Source organism: Helicoverpa zea, chromosome 1 (genome assembly GCF_022581195.2).
Source record: "Helicoverpa zea isolate HzStark_Cry1AcR chromosome 1, ilHelZeax1.1, whole genome shotgun sequence".
Classification (NCBI taxonomy): domain Eukaryota; kingdom Metazoa; phylum Arthropoda; class Insecta; order Lepidoptera; family Noctuidae; genus Helicoverpa; species Helicoverpa zea.
In genome coordinates this window covers 12487989-12511561 of record NC_061452.1, presented here as the reverse complement: position 1 = coordinate 12511561, position 23573 = coordinate 12487989, and positions in this window count along the sequence as shown.

The window sequence follows — 23573 nt, the reverse complement described above, 5'->3', positions numbered from 1 at the left end:
ACTGAGGTTTGGGAGCATAAAGTGCATTACCGTACCTCATGACCTAATCACTTTACAATACCCCTGAGACTCCCTACCACATAAGTACTACGATTGTACAAAACTGTGCAATTACATTAAGGGATGTCCAAGTAATTTCGCTTTACTTTATCTGTTTCGTCTGACCTTAATCCAAAGTATATTTCGTCTACGTGCCGACTTGGATTAGCAGAAATTCCGCAAATATCTGCGAGTGGAAGTGGGCAATACTGTCCGTCGGCGTACCTTGTTAAATTTTTATTAAGTTGGTAGTACGTCAGCGCGTCACGGCTACAGTTTTCATACTGAGATGAATCTTTACAGTATTGGACGTAAATCTGCACCTGTCTCTGATTCGCGCTGTAAAAGTTATGAGCAGCCTAATTATTAATGAAATGAAGGACGTTAATTAATCCGCCTGGCTGTTTAAAGTCTCAGGGTATATTAAATAAAATAGCGCCGAGGGGAAAAAGTTTCCGAATGCAATCTATAAAGCTTTTGTAAGAGTTTTTTAACGTGAAGATCCTTTTGAAAACATTTCTCTCAGGGAAACGATACACCCAGGGATAAAGGAGTTTGTGTCCTAATAGCTCATTAAACAACGAATGATGCCTACTGAAACACGAGGACCTTTATCTAGATAGACAATACAAAACCATTGTATAGAATTTAACCCAAAATCGAAACCATAGTTTGCAATATCAATTTCAATCGCATCACCCTTTCAACAATGCAAACTCATGAATAAAATAAAGTTAATTAACCGCGCTAAGCTGCACAGCAGTTACTGGGAAGCTGGAGATAATGCCTTGATCTAGCATTTATAATTACACACCACTAATTCCCCACCCGAGATTGCAATCTATAAGCTTCAAATGTACGCAGAAACCATACATGCATATGTAACATCGAACCAAATCGATAATATGCGTAGGTACGTCACTAGTATAACTAGCTACGTCAATATATCAAACATGGCAACAAGTAAACAAGCCCCTGAGCTATTTAGGCTGGCTAATTGATGATTGGCTTCGAGCTATTGATGTTCCAATGTTTTCGATAAACAAAGAGTTCTATTTTCAAGCCTTCATTTATTAATAGCTGTCCTATAACAATCTATTTTGAAGTTCTGAAATATAACAAAAGCAGAATCTATTTCACGAACACATTTGTTACGGCAACACGGTTCCACATAAAATTTTCAAGATAGGAAGCTGTTTACGACACACAAAGAAGAAAAATCTGAAAGGTAGTTCGGTCTGTTAGATTTTATCTCCAGTGTCGACAAATGTTACATCCTTATTCGTTGGGAACGTAGCTCGTATTAAAAATGTAAAGACGTCTGCGGAAACGTGTTGAATATTTGCGGTGATACTTCACCGCGAGCACGCCAGTACCGTCGGAGAGTGCACTGTACCTAATAGTCAAATATCTGCTTTAATTTCGGAATTCGACGCTTCGAATATTCCCGAGACTCAGCGTAGTAACGAGAAATATACCTACGTAGCTATTCCGTAAGCGCTTGTAAAGTGGTCGGTACACTGAATTCGGCAACCTGTGGACAAAGACTGTCGACTTGAGGCTCTTATATTGTTAGTGTTTCTATAATACCTAAGGTCGTCGACGCTGTGTGGGTGATTTCGCCGGGTTCGATGTATTCATATAGGATTTAATAACGAGAACAATGTCATACGAAACCAAGCTTAAATTGGACGATAGGAATTAACCGGCCGTCTAGAGTCTAGAATATAGTTCATTGTTTCATGTCCTATACCTGTTACTAAGTCAAGCCTATACCCATACTATTTGCATATTACTCTGATACATTCTACCGAGGTATGTAAAATTATTTAAATCACAAGATCCACTTCAATCTCTTTTTGATGTAAGCCCAAAAATATTAATACATTTAAATTTCAGGAGGCCATACGTAAGGTACCGCGCCGGTTGATTACGCTAGACCCACAGGACGGAATCTCATTACCCGCGCATCACACATATTTTCTTAACATATTTCTGGTATGACGCCTCCACCTGACTACAGATTTAGGTCTTTGGTCCGTGAACAGAATAATAACATAACCTTAAGTTTCATGTTCAACGTTATCGTTAAAAGTTTTGCAGAAATATAACATAAGAACTGAACAAACTACTTTTGTTAGACAGACTATTATTCCCTTTCTATCTTTTCCATTTATCAAAGATCTGGAAAGTAATTCAGATTTGATTGAGGCGGTTTACTATGTCAATAAAATCCTTTTTGTAAGGCTTAAGAAGTAACGAGTAAAATGCCCGAATAAGCCTTCAAAAGACACTCAAATGGCTGCCCTTAATCATCGGTTTGATATTTCAATATATATTATTAACTACATATATAATATTAACTTGAAAATAGATTTGATTGTGTATCTAAATAAAAAGCCAAGTTATTTGAATCTAATGGAAACAATGTCAATTTTATTTTTCTAATAACATCAACTACTGCTGGATTTTGACAACTATTCTGGCCATCTTTTCGCATACAGTGGAGTAACATTCCCAAACGCCAGCAGTAAACGACAGCGACAAGGTAACTAATTACTATAAAATATTGTTTCAATTAACCTTAAAACACCTCCACAGATATATTTTATGAGCGATGCGCAATGTAAGTAATTTCTCGTAATTAAAATTATGCCCATATACAGTTAGGGTGTTACTTATATGATATTTAATGGTATATGTTTTGTATATATTAACTACTCTTTGGCTTAAGAGTTTCTTGAGTCGTTAACTACAAATACCTACTTAGTAATGCTCATTAGAAAGCTAATTAGCATCTGAAAACAATATGTTTACCTATCTTTGTGCGTTAATTTTGTAAATAATATTTACAACTAAAACTTTTCAGTCATTCCAGTCATTCAGTTATCTATGTGTATATTTTTTAACCTATAAAAACTATGACCAATTAATTAACCTAGGCAATAAATAAAAAACATTGTCAACAATGAACATTTTACGCCTAAATTGTCGTGTACAAAATGGACATGTAAACCAAACGATCACAAAATGTCGGACAGATACCTACGAGTTGTTCGCCAGACTAATATTCATCGAGAGAATTTATGGTTCTCTCAAATATGTATGGAACTTGTTTGTTGCTTTATTTCAGGTACAATTCAGTTGATTGCTTCATAGCTGTAGCCTAGGTATTGAAGCGATTAGGAACTCTTTAATCAATACTGGCGTCGTTAGGCAATTTGAATTTTCTAATGTTTAGGCAATTTGATGGAACACTATTGACATTATTTTGAAGTGTTTGTTTTTTTTATTAATAGGTACAAAGTCGAAATATTTCCTTGACTGAAATGGAATGGTCAATATAATTTTGACTGTCAACTATTTTTCTGATCTACAACAAACAAAAAAAAACTTTCAACTGAAATCCACACACCACATAAAATAAACATAAAAATATCACATTCACTACCCTTTCCGCAATTTTAATGGTTTTCCCGTGTCATATTAATTTTAGAGGCCATTAAAAATTGTAGGTATCGAATGCTAGTCACTGCACGTCAGGTTACCCAATACTCGTAGGTATTCGAGCCTGAAAATTCATGGAGCGTAAAAAGGCGTAACCACACACATGCGGTGCATTCTGCCAGTGAACGAGCGGCGACGGAGATAAAATATGGTCACTGATGTTGCTACACGGGATGATTTCGACTGAGGTAATTTTGGGGTTGAATTTCCGTAAATAATAACAGCGTATGATTGAGAATTTTACGGCTATTTTTAAGTTATACTCAAAGCACATAACTAAAAGCATACAAATTACTTTATTCACAGTGATGATACCTACAGAGCTAATTCAATAGCTTTTCAGCGTACCTGTTTTAACTTAGGTACGCTGGTACGCATTACCTATTGTGTGTAATAATAAACTACTTGTTGATTTCGGAACGAAACGTCGGGATTAATAAATATTAATGTAATCGCGATAAAATCCGTAAACTACTTGTACCGTAGTACTTGTATTTAAATAAATTACTTGGTTTCAAAAGTCTTATGACGAACATACTCTTTAGCTTTGTACGTACCTACATAGAGGCAGAGGTAGGTACCTAGTACAAATGATTCGCTCAAATGTTGTGGCTACAAAACTTTTTCTGTGTGTTTTACTACCGAAATACCTCTCTGTCACCGAGAGTACTTCAGAATTTTTTGTGGCAACAATTGTGCGTGTCACTTGTCATGACGCTGAATAAGAACAAGTCCTGAGAATAGACAGGCTAACAACAGCTGCAGACTTGTAACTTCAGGACGAAATAAAGGACAGAAATGTATCATTTTGTGTCCCAAATTCGACCTACATCAAACCCTTAACTCTTATAATATGATCAACATAACTCTCTTTTATGGAATACAACGTAAGTTAAAACACTTGACCAACTTTAAATAAAGAGAGATTCAATCTACAGAATGCTAAAATCTGCAGAATGCTAAATAAGATGCTTTGTGTTTTTCTGTTCCCTCAGGACGCTTGCAAACCGCTAGCAAATGAGTAACTACGGCATTTTACCCGACCTAAGCAATTTGGGACTGTTTTTGTTAAGCGAAACAATAGTCGAAGATATAGACGTAAGTAAATTTACTTATTCACAAGTTTCCCATACATACGTCCGAATTCGCGTGATGTCTCAACTACTCGGCCCATTTGAATAAGTTATAATGCTCATATAGTATTTTGTAGTCGGCTTGTTCAAGATGGGAAGTTCACAAATATATGTACGTTAACTTAAGCATTGTTTTAGTATATACAATGGTTTAGAATAGCAATTTCTCCTGGATTTATATTTGATGAGAAATTTGAAGTGACTCACGACAAGATCTCAACTAATTAGGTTACACCAAATACCTTTAGCTTTACTCTGAACATGGTTTAGCTGAATATGGTAAACTGGTACAGCAGACATGACTAAGTGCATATAAGCCATCATATTACATTAATTAAGAGAATTAAAATGACAATCTAGAATTAAATATCTAGGTATACCTAGATATTAAATTCCCTAATTGCCCTGTCTTAGACTATTGCACTGACTGACTATTGAATGCCTTGAAATATCTTTTAAAATGTTTATTTAACACAACCTCCTTTATTAACCGACTCCAAAAACGCAGAACGCTCTAAACTCAACGTGTTAGGAACACGTCCTACTTATTTTATTTTTTTATGTATGACCACGCATAATATTTATTACTGACATATAACATTACACAACGTGTCTTCCCAACTCTATAACCATAATGGTTCGAAAATATTCTAGAACGTTCTCTAAAGGAGAAACAAAGGCACCGCAGTAATGGTTTCCGAACGAGACCGAATGCTATTCAAATACAATTCGGAAAACACACAGAAAAGCGGTACCATATCGACACTGGATGTGAACCTCAAATGCACTGCAAATATACTAAACTGAAATAATATATCCTCCGTTTTAAAACTAGAATTCAATAGAAAATCAGTAGAAAGCGCGTACAGAATTGTTTTGAAATCAGTACTGGGATTCTATAAAACTCGATCAACAACTCGCATTTCACTTCGATTCGTAATGTCATTTCATACTTTAGGGGAGGTAGGGGAGGGATGGGCACTTTTTCACAATTTATTGCATAAAAAATCAGATTTTACAGATCATTATCAACTTTTATTGCCATTTCTTATATTCGGCTAGATATAATGAAAGAGCTTTCCTAAAAATTACAATCAAATTACAATTAAACGAGTTGTAAGTCCTTTGCCTCGACGTTTTGTGGGCTTTATCAGGGGCAGTAAATCAGACTCCAGTTGGTCAATTAGCTCCTTTGACAATCTATATATGCTCACATAGTCATCATCGCGAGTTAATAAAGGTAAACTACGAATTCTAGCAGATTGTTGACGCTTTTCTAAATTATCTAAAGCATGAGCTTCTTCTAATAAAGATTTAAGCAAAAACATTCTAGCCATCGTTAAATGTAGGCACTTAATCACTTTAAAACACTTAGAACTTTATTTAAACACTATTTTAAATATAATAGTCTCTAGATCAAGTTGGCAACGGTACCTGAAACAAGATTCTATAAAGGATTTTTCGCGCAGATTTATAACCTCACAAATTTTCACTGACGAAGAAAAGCCTCCCTACCATAGAGAGCATTGGACACTTTTGACTTAGTTTATGAAAAAAAAATCGGTAAAAAAACTTTTAAGTTAAACGGTTTTATCTTATGTGCACTGAAAACTAGAAAATAAAAAATAGTTACTTACCTGTCAACCTACGTAGGTGGTCCCGGTCATATTAGACTAAAATAAAAACGTGGGGCCCATTAACTATTGCTGTAGTACTCTCTTCTAAAGGTATAATAGGTGTGGATTGCATCGACTTACTATAATTGTAACTGGAGATTTTGACAATCAATAATTAATAATAGAAAATACACATACCTTTCATTAGTTTTCTCTTTATAACGATCCGAAACCGCAACAAAATATTTAAGTACTTTTACGAGTGTTTGTTCTTGACAACTCACAGAAATGACAGATAGTCTATGGATGAACACCGTTACCAGTCGGTAACGTAAACTACCCAATTAAAAAAAAACAAAACTATGATCAGAAATCAGAATAAAAGGACCCCCCTTTTATTCTGATTTGATCATGTCTCCCAACTGCCCATCTCTCCCCTACCTCCCCTATAGATAGACAGATTTTGACAAATCTGTCAAAATCTCGACTTTGATTTAGTTCAACTTGTCAACACGCTCGATAGTGAAGCGCTAGTGTAGTTTGACAATGTCAATCACGAAACTTTAAGGTAGAATTCCGTGGGTCGCGATTGTCGCAGCCGCGCGCGACAAAAGTCAACCTATGAAAATGTATGGCACCGCTGCCGAGGGCTGCGACAGTCGCGCGCGGACGACGAATTTCGTGAGCCGCTCGCGGCCGTACGCTTCTCAACATGGTCTAGCGCTTAATAACATCTATAGAATTTTAGTAAAACCAGAATTAAATTTTTGACAATGCCGCGAGCAGCTTACGAAATTCGTCGGCCGCGCGCGACTGTCACGGGCCTCGACAACGGTGCCATACATTTTCAAAGGTTGACTATTGTCGCGTCCACGGAATTCTACCTTTAGATCGAAGTCGAAGTGAGAGTGATGTCGAAGTGAGTTGTGATATTTTATAGAATCGATATGCAGAGCAAGGAAATCTGGAGGAAATACTTTTCTTTATTATGTGTGAAATACTTTTCTTTATAATGTATTTTGATTTAAGATAAAGCTTCGATAGAAATATTTTTGGGTTCATACTTATTGCTTTTTCTCAGAAATGAATCTTACATGACAATAAAACAGAATATCTGGATGGAAAGTTTTTCCGTGAAAAGAAAAGTCATTCGCTTATTTGCAAAACCGGTAAAACAAGTAAGTAATACGGTACGTTTCTTTGTCATATTCAATAAATAAATATATGTAAAATAAATACATTGAATCATCTAAGTAGGTAGTATTTCATGATGAGTATGAAACTCCTGAAACAGAATGAAGCTGAAACGCAAATGAAATATCTCTCTCAGACACCTATACTCGTAAGTAAACTCTCAGGGAGCCCGACCACGTCCATTGTGACCGATTTTTTGTAGCAGTAGTACAACGCACACGTAGGACGTGCCTACCAAAATTCGGTCCGATTATCCGTCCTACAAAGTCTGACGTGTGCCGCCTAACATCATACGTAAAACAATGCTAATCGCAACTCAATCACTTCGCTTAGGAAATTAGAGGTGCCAATCATCTGAGTGATGACTATCGACATATCGACACATGTACACCGCGACATTTGTCGATAACGTCGGGAAATTAAACGGTTATCTTGCACCCGCCTCTCTATTTTCCGCGCGGGATGCGTTGCATGAGTTCATGCATCACTGTTCATGTAAATGTGGGCGCGGGATATTTTCGTACTAAAGTAATATGTATTGACGTCCGCTTTTTAATTTAGTGACCGTATTTATGAACGTAGGTTTGTCTGTTTTGATGTTAATTAAATTAAATACATAAAACTTGATTAAGATCGAAATACTTGCTGTTTATTACCTGACATCCCAAAAAAGAAGAATCTCTTTTTTCAGTTTGTGAAGCAAAAATAATACACATTCTTCACAAAATATCTTACAAGTATAAAAAATAAGCGTCGTTCTCTTCAAACTGTGATCTACAAAAAATGAAACGAAGCATCTGACACTAATCTCTCTAAGCTGAAAATACACTGAAACCATTATCGTATTAGCCTCCAACCATTCTACCGAACTTTACCAGAATTCATATTTATCAAACCATTTTTATAAACCCAACATGATAGAAAATCTAAATGTGAACATGTTAGCTCCATTTTTGAATGGCGTAAAGATTAATCTTTCTTGAAATATTTAATCCAAAGCATTATAAAAGTGTCACTTATCACGCAGTCATTTTAATATTTACTTTCTCGAAGTTTAAATAATATGAGAAAAACAGAATATCAAAAAAATGCGAATTTGTCAGCAGCTGTTGCACACTGAATTTACAAAACGGGTTTACCTATTTATGTACCAACTTTATATCTGCTGAAAAGCTGAAAATGTTATATCATATTACAACAAATACATGTTAATGTTACTGTTATGATGACTGTCTAATAATTATTTAGTTAAATGTTTATATAAATTTACCATATTATAGAAAGATATTTGGCTGCAACAACGCATTTGATTGTTTTACTGCAGAACTGATTAAATTATGGAACCGTATTATTTTTACTACCATCATAAATCGTTCTCTCGTGTACTGTGTTTTCCTGCCAGCCAGTGACATCGTTTGTGATTCATTTCAAAAGAGGTATTGTTTCAACTTGTAAAATAAATGCTGGACACGTATAGAAATAAAGTTTCTTTTCACAGGAAAATTGCGAAATTGAATGTTTATAAATGTATACGTGTTGGCATAATTTTAATATTTTTTGATGGATTATGACAACATTGATCGATCGTTCGTTGGAAAGTATACAAATGAAGCAATGGAAGTGAAAATGTAGCAAAGAAGACCTTTTTGCTCAGCCAAGCAATTATATTTAAACTTGGAAAAATATTTGCTGCCCTTTCGGGGTTTTTACTTAAATATAAAAATGTTGCTTTTAATCTAAAATGTTAAATGTTGTCGTTATAAACAAAGACGGAAAAAATTTGTCACGTTTTAAATGAAAGAGGAATTTTGTTTGCATATTTAGTAACACCGCATCACATCATTAAAAAGTTAGCCGGTTGTTAATTAACTCAAGTTTCAGAATAGCCTTTGTCACGTTGTCAACATTTTTACTTTTTTAAATACGTAAGTATGGAATACTGTTCTTGTTAAGTGACGTGACACAATAAAATTAGAGCGTCACTCATTAAAATGTGTAAGAACTTTATGCTCGAGCTAAAATTTTCTTTGTAGTGGTGTACACGAGTAGAACACTAGACATAGAAATACTCACAAAGATTCGTCTTGTTCCTGTAAAGTACTTTTGACAAACAATTATTAAAATTTGACAAACTTTAAGTAATGAATAGAATTAAAATAATATAGTATAAAAATGGATATCACATTTACGTGTAAGTTAAGAACTGATTTAAGGAAAAAATATTACATTTGAATGCATCTACTTTGCGCGAACATGCAAAATATTTTTCACAAACACATCTACAACAAAGTATTCATTCGAACAAACTGCACATAAAGACCGTTATTTTTGCACAAACATTGTATTTGAGTTTATTACTTCCACCATAACTACAGGAAGAGAATTCACTTCATACATAATATATTTTGTCGCTCGCTCTGCGGTACATTTTCCTCAATACGGCCATGATTTTCCTGGCAGTATTTTTACAAAGAAATGCTCAAGGGAATGAGATAAACAAACTTACTGCCGATTTCTGAAAGCCAAGTCAAGTTACTGATCAGTAAATCTACTGTCAAAAACCATATGACCTTTGCGATTGGATGTCCAAACAAAACAACAACAACTATTCATAAAAGTTAATATGAATTTTGACAACGTATTAAATTGAGCTTTCAAAAGCCGACGCTCGTAACAATTGCATTAATAGACTCCCAGTAAATTACTCTGTCGAATGTTTTATAATGAAAACCCAAAATAAAGTCTGTCATAAATGGAAATTAATTTTACAAAATATCTAAATCCACCTACAATAGCAGAAAACGTCTAGACTGAAATTAAATAAATAACGTTAAATAAAGCCTCATTCGAACAATGGCTGGCTAAAAAAAAACAATGGGACCGCAACAGAAAAGCAGAGATTCGGTTACGGAACACGAAAAAACTACAGGCATTGTCAGGGGTAACGAATCACCCACGTTTTTTTACCCCTGCAGATTAGCAGGGTTAAGTACTCGCCCACCGAAGTAATTGGGCGTTTTAATTCAAATTATACATACCAACTCCACACTCGCGTAATGAAAGATCTTTTGTGAATTTAAAAGGGCATCGTTTGGACCCGTAAAATTAAAATGTTAGAGCTTTCAGAATGAGTAAGGCTTATTGTCACATTATTAGATTGAAGAGGGTACGTCGATGGAATCTTTTCTCGAGCTTTATGGCCGTGTTTTTGTTGTAATTATCAAACGAAGCACCGCTCAAAGTCGCGGAAAATAAATCAGAAACCGGAGTCCCAACAGCGTTTGTTAAGCTCAGTATCTTGCAACAAAGGAGAAACATCTATTCCTAGATAAGCGTGCAAAGACTCCAGAGAGTACTTGTATTATTCTTTTTGAAACAATTCAATGTGTTACAAAGTGAGAAAGATCCTTATTCTCACACAGTATTTTCGCACTAAACAGACTTAGTACACCAATATTTTTTCTCCGCAAAATATACTCAATACTCAATGCTCAATAACTTTATTGCATATCTACTAGACAGCAATTACACGGAAGGGCGTAGAAACTCACATCGGAAAAGCACTTATCTCACTCTGTCCACAATTAATTACTTTCAGTTAGCACAACATTATTTTCCACTCACTAATAAACATTAATCATTTGTTCTTGTTATTGACTCTAGATAATTTCGCGGTAATTGGCGGAAAATTTCTTAATAACAGCCGAGCAGGCCCGCCGTAAGCGGGCGTGCAAGGCGTGCACCGCACGCGGGCGGCACGTCCTAGGGGGCGGCAAATCGAGTGACTTATCACGTAATATTAAAAAAATACAATATCTTTTTACCAATTATTTGATTTCAATATTTCCGAACACAGCAATAGCCGCCCTCGCTTTGGTCGTCCCCTATCAATTTTGACGGGTTCACCCTTTGCATCCCCAAAAAAAATCGCGCTCGCTGCGCTCGCGCCTCCATGTCAGATATTGCAGTTAGTAGCGGTAGGGCGCGGTTGGGCGACGGCCCAGGGCGCCGGATATAAGGGGCACCGCAGGCGCCCCCACCAATCCTTGATCAGAATGTTACTCCTATTTTTGTTTTAAATTTCATCAAAGATTGCAACTTACAAGAACTGTATCCAAATGAATGGATAGCATCAGGGCCATCTTAACTTATGGTGCAGCGTATGCGAATAACCCGGGCGCCGCGGGCTCAGGGGCGCCGAAGCGAATTTGTGTTTAATTCCGCGTTAAATTTGAGAAATTCTCGAACAAACACTACTTTTATGTCCCAAAACTCAAAAATTTTCGCGCTCGCTCCGCTCGCGGTTTCCTTACTTTACGCTTCAATTTTTTATCACATATAGCTACTTTTAATGTCCCAATACTCAAAAATCACGCTCCCTTCGCTCGCGGCTTCTTCACTTCACAGTCGTTTTTTATTATATATGTTTAGGACTTTTAGTGATCCAAAACTCAAAAATTTTCGGGCTTGCTTCACTTTACAGTTGTTTTATTTTTCAACAATATTTTAGTCTACCCTAGCAAAAAGGTAGCGTCGTTTTTGAGTTCTTTTATTAATAAGAAAGTAACTTCTAGTTTCCATATGAACTTTCTTATTTACGGTACTACTTTAAGTCCCAAAAATATAATACATAGGCGCCAACACCAACAAAGAGTTATGTACGTTTGGGCAAAATTTTAAGTAATTTTTGTTTTGAGTTCTAAAATATAACAAAAAAATTCGCGCTCGCTTCGCTCGCGCAATCATAAGACATGTTCCGGTGTTTTTGCATTCACCAACCAGCAATAACTTATGTACGATTGGGCTACATTTTACGTAATTTTTGCTTCGACTTGTTAACTATAAAAAAAAATATTCGCGCTCGCTTCGCTCGCGCAATCGGTAACTACACACACCTCTGTTTTTCGTATGGGTTTGAATTGCAGTTGAAGGGCGCCGTAGAAATCTCGCCCAGGGCGCTGGTAGAGTTAAAACCGGCACTGATCGCAATTTATCTTTGTTTAATTGTTGAGGCATTCTATTCCGAAAAATCATTTTTCGTGCACGTCCGTTATAGCTTTTTGTTCACTTTGGCTTTTTATGATATGTTTACTTCATGAAAACTCTAAGGAAAAAATCGCGCTCGCTTCGCTCGCGGCTTCATGTACATTAGCACTTCATTTCTGTGCATATCTTACTTTTTGACTTTGCTTTGTTAATTTACAGTGGTTTTTATTTGTTTTGTGTCCTTAGACTAAAAAAATTTCGCGCTCGCTTCGCTCGCGCTTCCTTACATATGAAATGTGTCTCATGCGTCGACTTTTTCAACGGGAAACCCACCAAAAACCATTAATAACATATTTTACTGAAATTATACATTGCTATAGATATTTAATTTCGTTAGTTTAAGTTACCCATAATCTGTTCTAAGCACTTTGATATACATTATGTTGGTACCTACCCATTAATCACAATCTTTCAATACATAGGGGCCACTTGGGTAATGATTGCACTGTATTGATGCCCTAAGCAATTGCTTAGTCTGCTTATGGGCTAACCCAGGACTTCTTAGGTTACTCAAAGACTTAGAGCATTTCAAGTAAATAAAAAGTTATGTGTAATATGTTATGTACTTATTGCAATATTTATGTATCCAAAAGGAAGTGCGTTTTCTGCAATCAGAGCGGTGCATGTACATATTTTTTTCTGTTGGACAAGTAAAATGGATATGAATGGGCGGGGGGGTCCGGTCCCCCTGGACCCCACCCCTTATATATTTTTTGACAAAACCCAGTATAATATGTAGTCGTAGGGCGGCATAATCGGTTTTGCACGCGGGCGAACAAACAGCTAGCGGCGGGCCTGCAGCCGAGTGCCATAAAACTTCTATAAAAAAGCAATATCTCTTCAAAAAGAAATATTATTCAAAAATGGCCGCCGCTATAGTTTACGTCAATACAATTTATTGTGAGATATTGAAAGAGTAGTTTTAAATTGAAACCATTCAACTTATTCGAGATTTCGCAAAATCGCAGAATAAGACGTAGATTCGATATGTTAGGTTTCCTACAATATGACGGAGAGTTCTCTTATGTAATATCTTGGAATTGAAGGACAATGGGTAGACATTTGTCACGCGAGTTGTCAGGAAGAGATCTTCCTCATATCAACAATGTACCTAATCCATCAATGACAGATGCAGATTCACCACAATGGATTGTCTGGGCTTCAACATCGAAGATAGGTAGGTAGGTGTCACACAGGAACACTGAATCAAATGTCAAAGTTCAAATGGAAATTAGATTTTTTGTGTGATCTTTATTGAGACAGACGGTTCCCCAACATCTAATAAAATAACGTGATCATTTCGTTTTCAGAAACATCAATAACGGGATCTGGTGTTGCGAGTAATTCGATAAAATTGAACAAGACAAACTGTGAGAAAAGTGATGCTAATAGACAATTAAAATAAAAGTTACCGCGCGAATTCGTGACAAAATGAAAAATATATTGCCTAACTGACTCAGAAGAATATTAAATCATACTAAAGATACGAACTAATATTCCTTATATTAGTTTGTTTTCCTCACATTAAATTTCAGGTGTACCCATTTACATTATGCGTATGTATATACAGAGAGCACCCAAATTACGGGGAAGCCGTAAGCAAACTCTAGAGCAAAACAATTGCCTATCAGTTCGTCTAATCAGTGCGATAGTAACTAAAACAGCTATAAAATCCTCGATCCACAAAGCCCACAGTATAATTGGAATATCTGTCACAAACATTTTCAATTATGGCCGGGGATTGGAATTGTGGTCGATAAATGGCAATAGCCAGCTCCTGTCACGTGGGAACTAGGACTGACAGAAACAAACGACTGAAGTACGATTGTCGATCTTAACATCAAGGATTAAGAATCAACTTACTTTGTAATAAAAAACTGAATGAAGTAGGGACCTACTGGTATTTAAATTACGTACCTATGTACACAATTCTGTTCCCGCAAAATCTTAAAAGTAATTATTCTATTAAAGATAATCTTCAGTAGGTAATTACTTTTACTTGTCATGGAAATTCTACCATTAAACTTGATACTTAAATTAAACACATCATGTTCCCCCATTTTACCTACAATACCCATTTATGTACAAGAGACAGCTATAATACTACCCAAATATTTAGTAACGAAATCACTTGGTAAGTATGTAAACATCATAGCCCGCCCAAGTAGACACAGCAAATTGAACAAAATTAGAGTAAGTCTCGTAGTATTTGTAAGCAACAATTGTTCATTTGTTCGGCTGCCTAAAGTCCTTCACAAGTTGCCAACAAATATTGTACCAAGTTTTCATACAAAGTGTAATAGGTAGCTGTAATGCAACTTCCTCACAAAGGAAAGCCCACACTTCCTTATATCCCTTTATACAACGTAAACGCGTACCCTTCAAAATTTGTTTACTTCAATTTACGGCAAAAAATACTTTATGTCCCATTTTCAGCGGCTCCACCCTTCTAACACGGATTTATAACAGTTATATCGCAATAACCGAGATTGAACTCAGCCCTTATGTGGTTTCTGTCACATGTTTTTAAGTAAAGTAATATTTATTTGCGATCTGGAGGAATAATCTGACTTGACTTTTATTCGGTGTTACCACAAACAATGTAAAACTGTGTGGTGACTGAGAATAAACACAAAGGAAATTATGGATAGTGCGTTTATTCACGAAAATGACAAAGACAAATTCGTTAACTACCTAAAAGTCTAGATATTTTTAGATACAGTGGCGCAACTACTAGTTGATTTCTTCACAATATTCTTGTTTTATAGGTAATACTTTTAACTACCCAGCATTATTTCTCTTTGGCACAATGCACCTAATTGTTACATTCAATCTAGAAATCTTTTGCCTGCGGATTATTGCAGGATCCACGCCCGACTATTGTCAGCAGCTTCTTATACTCTGACCGGAGTTTTCCTTCAAATGCAAAAGAGGAAAGTCTCGCCTTTCTTCCTCACAATGTTCAGTTAACGACAAACTTCAAGAAAGACTTGTGCCCAACGACGTGACGATAATAGGCTATTTCTCTCTTTCTTTTACCACTACACATTTCAACTTTTACGCTTGACGCCTCTAAAATTTAATTGCCCGACAGAAAGTTCTTTGTCAGCCTTCAATAAATAATCATTAAGTTTTTATTTTATTGTCCTGAAAGCTTTTCCAACTATGAACATCAATCATTAAGAGCCTTTGTAACAAATGACAAGGATTACGAACAGCCATAAATAAGGTTAAAATGATTAAAAAGCAATCAGCCGTAAACGTTCGCCGGAAATATTAAAATACAATATTCGATAAATCGACTGATACCGATAACGCAAATCGATGTATAGTGACTTATTATTATCCAATAAGTATGTTCTAATGTTTTGTCTACATTAGAATGTAATTTGCCTACCAAAAATAGCCCAACCTACTATACAATCAAAAATAACTTTGGAAACATCGTATCAATTTCCCGAAATACTAATGTATTAAAAGAAAAACATTTGTAAAAAAGAACTTGTTTTTCCGACCATCGTGTTGTTTTTCCTACCGCCTCTCATCTCGTATATCATTAAATTAGGCGGGAAACTGAAACACCCACCCTATACATACAATTATAGTCGATTTGTTTTCGAAAACAAAGCGTGCGTAGACATTAAATTGCCTATTATTTATCCAGGAGGTGGTCGGGTTACATGAACCTCCCCAACTATACGTTATAATATTCCATAGTGTAAATTTACAAGTTTCAAGGGGCGAATCGATCCAGGTAAGTTGGAAGTGCGAGAGCAAATAAACCTAAGGCTATCGAATTTGAGCAGAAGTTCAGCAGCGGTGGACAGAGAGAAGAAACGGTGAAGTCCCGCCAATAAGTCGAGCGTAGGTAAGAAAGATTGGAAGGTGCATTTTAAGGTAAACATTGTAGTGCAGTGCGCAACAGGGTGGCGCGTCATGCATGCGAGCGTACCTGAGGCGGGCGCCGGGTGCGGGGAGGACCGACGCTCCCTAGACTCGGCGAGCCAAGCCAACGCGCCGCTCCACGCGGACTAACGCACCCTCGCGCCGCCAACATCGCTCCTCGACGTACGCGGGGGTTGCCATGCTTTACATGATTTCCCTGTTACTAAAATATTCAAGTTACTTTCAGAAGTCACTTTTACAACTTCGGAAAATTATTGGAAAATGGAATATGTAAGATTTTCTTAATTGTGTCGGATTTTCGCTGCATTTAATATTGAACACAACCTGTTAAGCGCCTGCCTTCATAACTTTTAAAAAGAGATCCTTAACATCAGCATGAAATAGGTGAAAACAAATATAAGTCTTATCTTATTATGTGGAAAATGAATTACCATTTATCTGGGGACGCAGAACAACACAGTAAATTGGCAACATTACACCCGCCCGTACCCCTCCGACCCGGGCGGGCGCCGAATAATGAATCAGGGGGAAAGAAATTGTGGAGCGGGGAAATGCCGGAAGACACCGGCCCGTGCCGGATGGACGGGCCACGCTGCCGGATCCGATGCCCTGACTTGCACCCTTTCACAACTTCCCAAACACGGCCATGTGCAAACGATGCGAACAATGGACGCAAAGAAGAAGAATTTCACACAGTTTTATTGAAGCGGTCCATAATTTTATGTTTTATTGCATTTTTTATGGAACATCAGGGGGAACCCTCCTCCTCTGTACTCGTGCGGCTCATAGTTTGTTTTACGGCTCCATGTTATTAGCATAAATGTTAGCCAGGCTTTTTATGTTTTTTTTTTCTCGCAGAGCTCCGTCTACTTGAGATCGTTATTGCTGCATAAGTAATGCAAGATCGCAACATATTCCAATTTAGACGTACGAGCTGCTATTGGAAAATATTCTGAAATCCATTTCCACAGGAGCTCGCGCCGTGGGAGCCGCGGCCCGCAGCCAATTTTAAGTTGTATCATCGACAAACATGGTATCAATACGCAATCCAAATAGTTAACGAATTCTCTGCGGCTTAGCAACAGATTTTAGGAGTCCCTCGCAGTTTTACGAGCGAACAAAACAGTGGGAGTGCGCAAGAAACGAGGTCGGTTAGTTTTTTGTCCATTTCATTACCCCGACAAACACAATACGTATATTAATTTTCTGCTCAATTACTAACAAACGAGAACAAATGGAGTTCGTCTTCATACATTTCCGAGACTACACTCATAATAAATGCAGATGAAATTAAATCTTAACTTCTGAAAGCTTGAAGATATTCAGTGTGAAACTTTTCAAATTTTCATTGTAGCAGTTGTATGCCGTGGGAGAGGGCGCTTCACGGCGCGCACTTTGTTTCGAGCATGGCTACAATCTGAAATGAAAATACCAACTTTTACTATCTATAACAATGTTACAAGTAAATAAAGGGGGAAACTTCATAATCTCGCACTACGAATTTGGATATTTTTTTCCTGTTCCGCATCTTTTATTTTTCCCGAGAGGGCAATAAATTACTAGTCATAACAACTTTTACTTCACTAAAATAATGAAATATTTTAGTTAATTTACAAAGTAAGTAGATGTCGACTACGGTCATAATTTAGACAACTATTGGTGCTAGCTCGTCAGATTCTTAATTAAATGTTAGTCCACGAAGCTGATTTAATTTTGCTAATTACAAATTCTCCAAGCAGGGATGGTCCATAAAACGTTGCTCCCGCTTAACAGATAATAAAATAGTTAAGCACAGACTACGTGCTGTATTTCTGTTTCTTTTTTAAATCAAGTTAATGAAGAGTTAATCGAGGAGACGACCTTTCTTGAATATTTTATCAACTTTCAATATTCTACGTGCAGTACTTACGTCCGCTGAGATTTCTCGTCTTAATTATTAAATTCATTTAGAAGGCGTTCCTGTGCAAAACAAATATATTTATAGTTTCAAAAACATCAACAAATTACTCCCGATAACTTGAAAGTATTTCCAATATCGCCCGCTTAAGCACAAATGAAGCCGAACTATTCTTATAGGTAAAGGAAATAGGCATTTGTTCGACGCCTCAGGCTTCAAGACGCGCTAATCTGCCACCGGTGGCTCCGCCAGTTGATTTGCGGAAACTAGGAGCACTCGCTTTGTGCGGACACCGATATTCAGCGACAATTGTTGAGACAGACGTTTTAATCGAGTTTTAAGACTGAAAGCTGAGTCTAACATGGTAAGGTTGGTACTTACGACACTACTACAAGGCTGATGGAAATCTCTGCTTTTAGTGAAACAGAAAACGCCTCCGGCTTCATGCATGCAGAGTCTACCGAAAAAGAACAAGAAATAAATAGGTTTTTCGAGCTCGGAGCTTTCACGGTGTAGATACGCTGAGAGTGAACGTTGTATGTACTTGCGATGTACATCATTGTAAGTATTCCCAACCGACTTACATAATGGTTACAGCTAAACTAGTATTTAAAACACCTATAAAACCACTCGGTACTAATTAGATTTTTACTACCTTTCGGGTTTTAATGGCATTGATTTTTAAATGGCCAGCCACAAAATGTAGTGAATAATTTCAGTGAGCAGCTGAAATCACAGCTGTGTAAACGCAAGTAGCGAATGCTGAGTGGTGTGTGACTAAATCCCTTGCTGCACATAATTTTCTGCAACAGTGATGTATGTTTACTGTTCTGATATTAATATTTCTATTTATTTTATGAATGGTTTTTTTTCAAACGTGTTCTGTATTGTACGTTCATTGGAATCCACGAGCTAACAATACAAAACAAAAGGCTGACGCTATAACGAAGAGTTGAAGCACTATAAAAGTTTGCAATCCAGATGCAACAATGTGGTTCAAAAGTCCCTGACGTTCACTTAACCCGCCACACGGGGGTAGGGAAATAATTGGAAAATCGAGAAGCAAAACATTGAAATGGCCGAATAACGAAGGAATACACGAACTGTAAAAGTTTGGGGAACTTTGCAACAATTTCTGTGAAATACTACATCGTCCACTTAACCCTCCATCAGGCGGTGTGCGGATATAATTGGATTATCCGCAGTTCTCATTGCTGGCCGTTCCGACGTTTATCACCACATTCGGCGCGTAATTAGAGGAAAACGGCGGGAATTATGAACAACAACATTTATGTGAAATGTCATGTCGTAAGTGTGACTGGCGTTTAAGGGATTACGTCGGATTGCGTATTCTGTTTGGTAATAGTTCATTGGAGGGTTACCTGTGTAATGTAATGCGTTCTATGTTTGACACCGATTTGTACGTATAAGCTCTTTATTTTAATTAGGGAGTTAATCCAGTTATCGGTCTTATAAAACAGATAGGCAGATAGATGAGAATGGAAGGAAAAAACGTTCTGCGCTGTACCTACCCCAAATAAAATTGGGAATAAGGGCAGAAGGATCATGATGTTATCCCTAGAATACTTCAGTTGAAAACAAACATTCACCAATAAAAACCGCTTTGTAGTGCATGGCTTAAAATTCTCGCAAAAATTCTGTTTACTGACAATATTCTGAAACTAAAATATAATCTAGCGCTGCAGAAAAAGTTTTACGTAAACTTTTCACGACGAACTACGTACAGCGTAATTAACAAACTGCCTCGTTGGTCTAGCTGTCGCAAGTGCGGCTGCTGAACCCGAGGTCTCGGGTTCGATTCCCGAGTCGGGCCGAAATCGCTTTGTGGGTTTTAGAAGACTTTCACAAAGCAGCCCGGAGCCTGGAAGGTGGTGATTGATTCACCCGTGCATCGGAGAGCACGTGAATGTCGGTCCTGCGCCTGATCTCTTTCCGGTCGTGTCGGATTGCCGTCCCATCGGGCTATGAGAGTGTAGGAATAGGGAGTGCACCTGTGTCTGCGCAAATGCTCGTGCACTATAATATGTCTTGCGTAGTTGGCTAATCTCCTTACATGAGAACAGCCGCCGTAGCCGATAATCGGCTAGGAGGACATCATCATCATCATCAATTAACAAAATTAAAAATGTAAATGCATCACATTAAGGTTATCACCAACCAGCATTTAGTTAAGCCGAGTTTGTTTACGAACTACATAATTTGTGCTCCACTATGACTAAGTATTAAAAATGGTTGACGTAGCTCGTCTGAAATACTGAGATAAATCCTAGCGAGATACTCTTTATGGATGGGTCCACAGCTGGCAACACCGTGGCTAATGCTGGACACATTTTAATTACAACTGAAAGAGAACTTACTTTAATTGAACACCATTAAGGAATAGTGTGGATTTTTCTAGTGCGACCTGGTAAGTTAGAAAGGAAATCGTGAAAGTTACTATCTACTTAACAACCACACTGCTGGCTGGTTTAATTAAAATACGTAATTGAAAAATATATATCTTAGTCTACATATAATACGCATATCTTAATAAAAGAAGCATCTTACAAAAAATAGTGGAGTCTGAACCCTTTTCTGTTTTTCTAGTTTTTGAAATATCCTAAAGTTCCGCTGTACTACATAAACCCAAGTAGAAGATAAATCAGTCTACCCGTTTTGCATCTCAGATGGGGAAAGTCATATAAATTATACTCCCACTATGCATAGTCCTCCGTTATCCCGAAATTGCTAACTGCATTCAAAACCCGAGCATACAATCCACTTTGCATCGCGCCCGATTCGCTGGCGACCTATATTTATAATCCTGCTACTTTACACAGAAGAGACACAAGGATTCACCCTTCCAAATAAAGCTTCGGAAATAAAATGTTTTCCATAGAACATTTGGCGCAGTAGGGTGAAGCGAGGTGAAAGGGTTGCAGCTGACGTCACTTAAATTGACCGTGAAATATCAACAGAGCATTTTCATACTACGAATTTTGTTGGAAAATTAAAAATGCGATGCCAGTTTCGTTTTATGCTTTCCTGGTAGAACGGAGCTAAAACTTTGATGAAGTTAGTCCGTTTGTTGCGTTAGTTTTGTTGTTGATGAAAAACAGATTGCGATAAAAGTGGCTTCCTTTTATTCTATTTTGAGAATAGTGAAAGGGATTTCCAACCTTCAGATAAACTTACAACTATTCTTCAAAATCAATGTAGCGTCAATTTATTTCCTTACATAAGTAAGATAGCTGTATCAATATTCGTCACCGAAATGTAACCTAGATAATACGCAAGATTACCAACGAAACTTATAGCTGTCCTTAGTAGAAGCGTAAGTCGAAAACCTATTTCGGTGTTTCATATAAATTTCTCGACCACATCGTCTTGTCCCGTGCTACCGACCCAGGATGTTTTATTACATTAATTAAAAATATCCAAAATGCAATCTGGAGTGTTCCCGAGTCCATTGTGTCTGTTAATAGCTGACGGTACCGCTAACAAACCCCTGGAGTCCCTCGTAATAAATCATCTTAACCGAAACTCTGAAAGCTTGCTAAGCTATTTGACTGAAGGCATTGTGGCCTCATCTAGGCCGTGTCATCTCAACCTGCCCTCGGAGGCATGCCGAATTAATTTTCAGACTGAATATTCATTCAGATGAAAGATAGGGTTTCCAATTATTCAAGAATTTTTGAATATCCCCACAATATTATATCAAACCGAGCTTTATTCGGTTATTTGAAAGCAAGATAAAGTTTTGACGTAAAACCCACAGACCCAGACTTGTTACTCTCATATAATAAAATATGAATGCGAATACGTGGATTGTCTTCTCAACAGAAAAGTTGATCCAGCTTCTTTAAATAGACACCATAAAGATAGGAAGGTCGTCCTATTTCGGGTATCTTTAACATTGGAAGTATCTCTCCACAATTAGGGCAGGTTCGTTACCCCTGGGTGGCCACTTAACATCAGGCCCCGTAGTCAACCGTTCTCAATTTTAAGTGAAAATTTTATAATCTTTGATAAAGTTTATACTCAGGTACGATGCCATAATGATAAAGGATAATTTTACCCCCCGAGATGAACTCCATAAAGTCATTTTGTATTTTAGGGTTATTTATTAGTTTCATCATTTTTGCACTTTAGGCGTGTGTAGGTATACATTTTTTTTTCTCTCTCAAGTATCATATCATTTGCCGTCCTACATAGCATATGTCGAAAGTTAAATCGTCTATAACAGATGTCTGTAATGCTCCAAATCGCGTAAGTAAACGAAAGAAAAGCTTACAGGATTTACCTTAAGGATAGGAAAGACGCAAAGTATACCCTTCTATTTGTACCTGGATATCGCGCCGAGTATAGTTAAAGCGTTCCTCTCCGTTGTTAATAAATGTAGGTGCTTCATCTACTTCCCTTCAGTGCCTTATATTGAACGAAGATATCCGAACAATCTCGCCAAACATGTTGGAATGTAAAACGTCTTCGTTCGAATCCTGCTCGCTTTATCACATTTAATTTTACCCTAGCTCAATCGCCTACACTGTACAGCGCCTTAAATCAACCATTTACCGAATTTTCCGATAGAATCAGCGTAATTTCCATGTAATCTGTTCCAAACTTTCTGTTTTCGTTCATAATTTCCGACAAACACTAATTCATATTCCAATTTCCAGGATTGTACGTCATTCGGCTGTGTAAACTGTGCCCCGGGAACAGAGGGTCGGCAGATAAACAACAATCCGCTTCTGTTTTTATCATCCATTGCACGGAACATTTGTTACTCAAATATGTGACATGTCAGCTGTGCAAACGATTTCGTCCAAATACCAATAACGAAATTAAAAGTGGATTGGAGGATTACCTAATGAACTCTCTCAGTCCACTCAACTTAATTTTGATATATGCTCTAATAATAAAAGTACAAGACTGGGTGCTCCAACTTGTCATGCAAATATAGTATTGTCATTTAAAAATATGCTAAGTACTCACTCTTCATTAAACTAATTTATGGAAACTGGACCGTTCTCCAACAAAGAGAACACGGAACAATTTGTAAAGTTTCGTTCGACGCACAAAATTTGGCGGGCTGTTGAAAACGTGATTGGAAAAAAAACCAACAACAAAGCATCGAATTATACAGCCAACCTCTGAAGTTCTGATTGAGTTTGGCACGTGTTATAATATTAATTACGCGGAAACGCACAGAAGGGACGCTTACAGAAAATTACA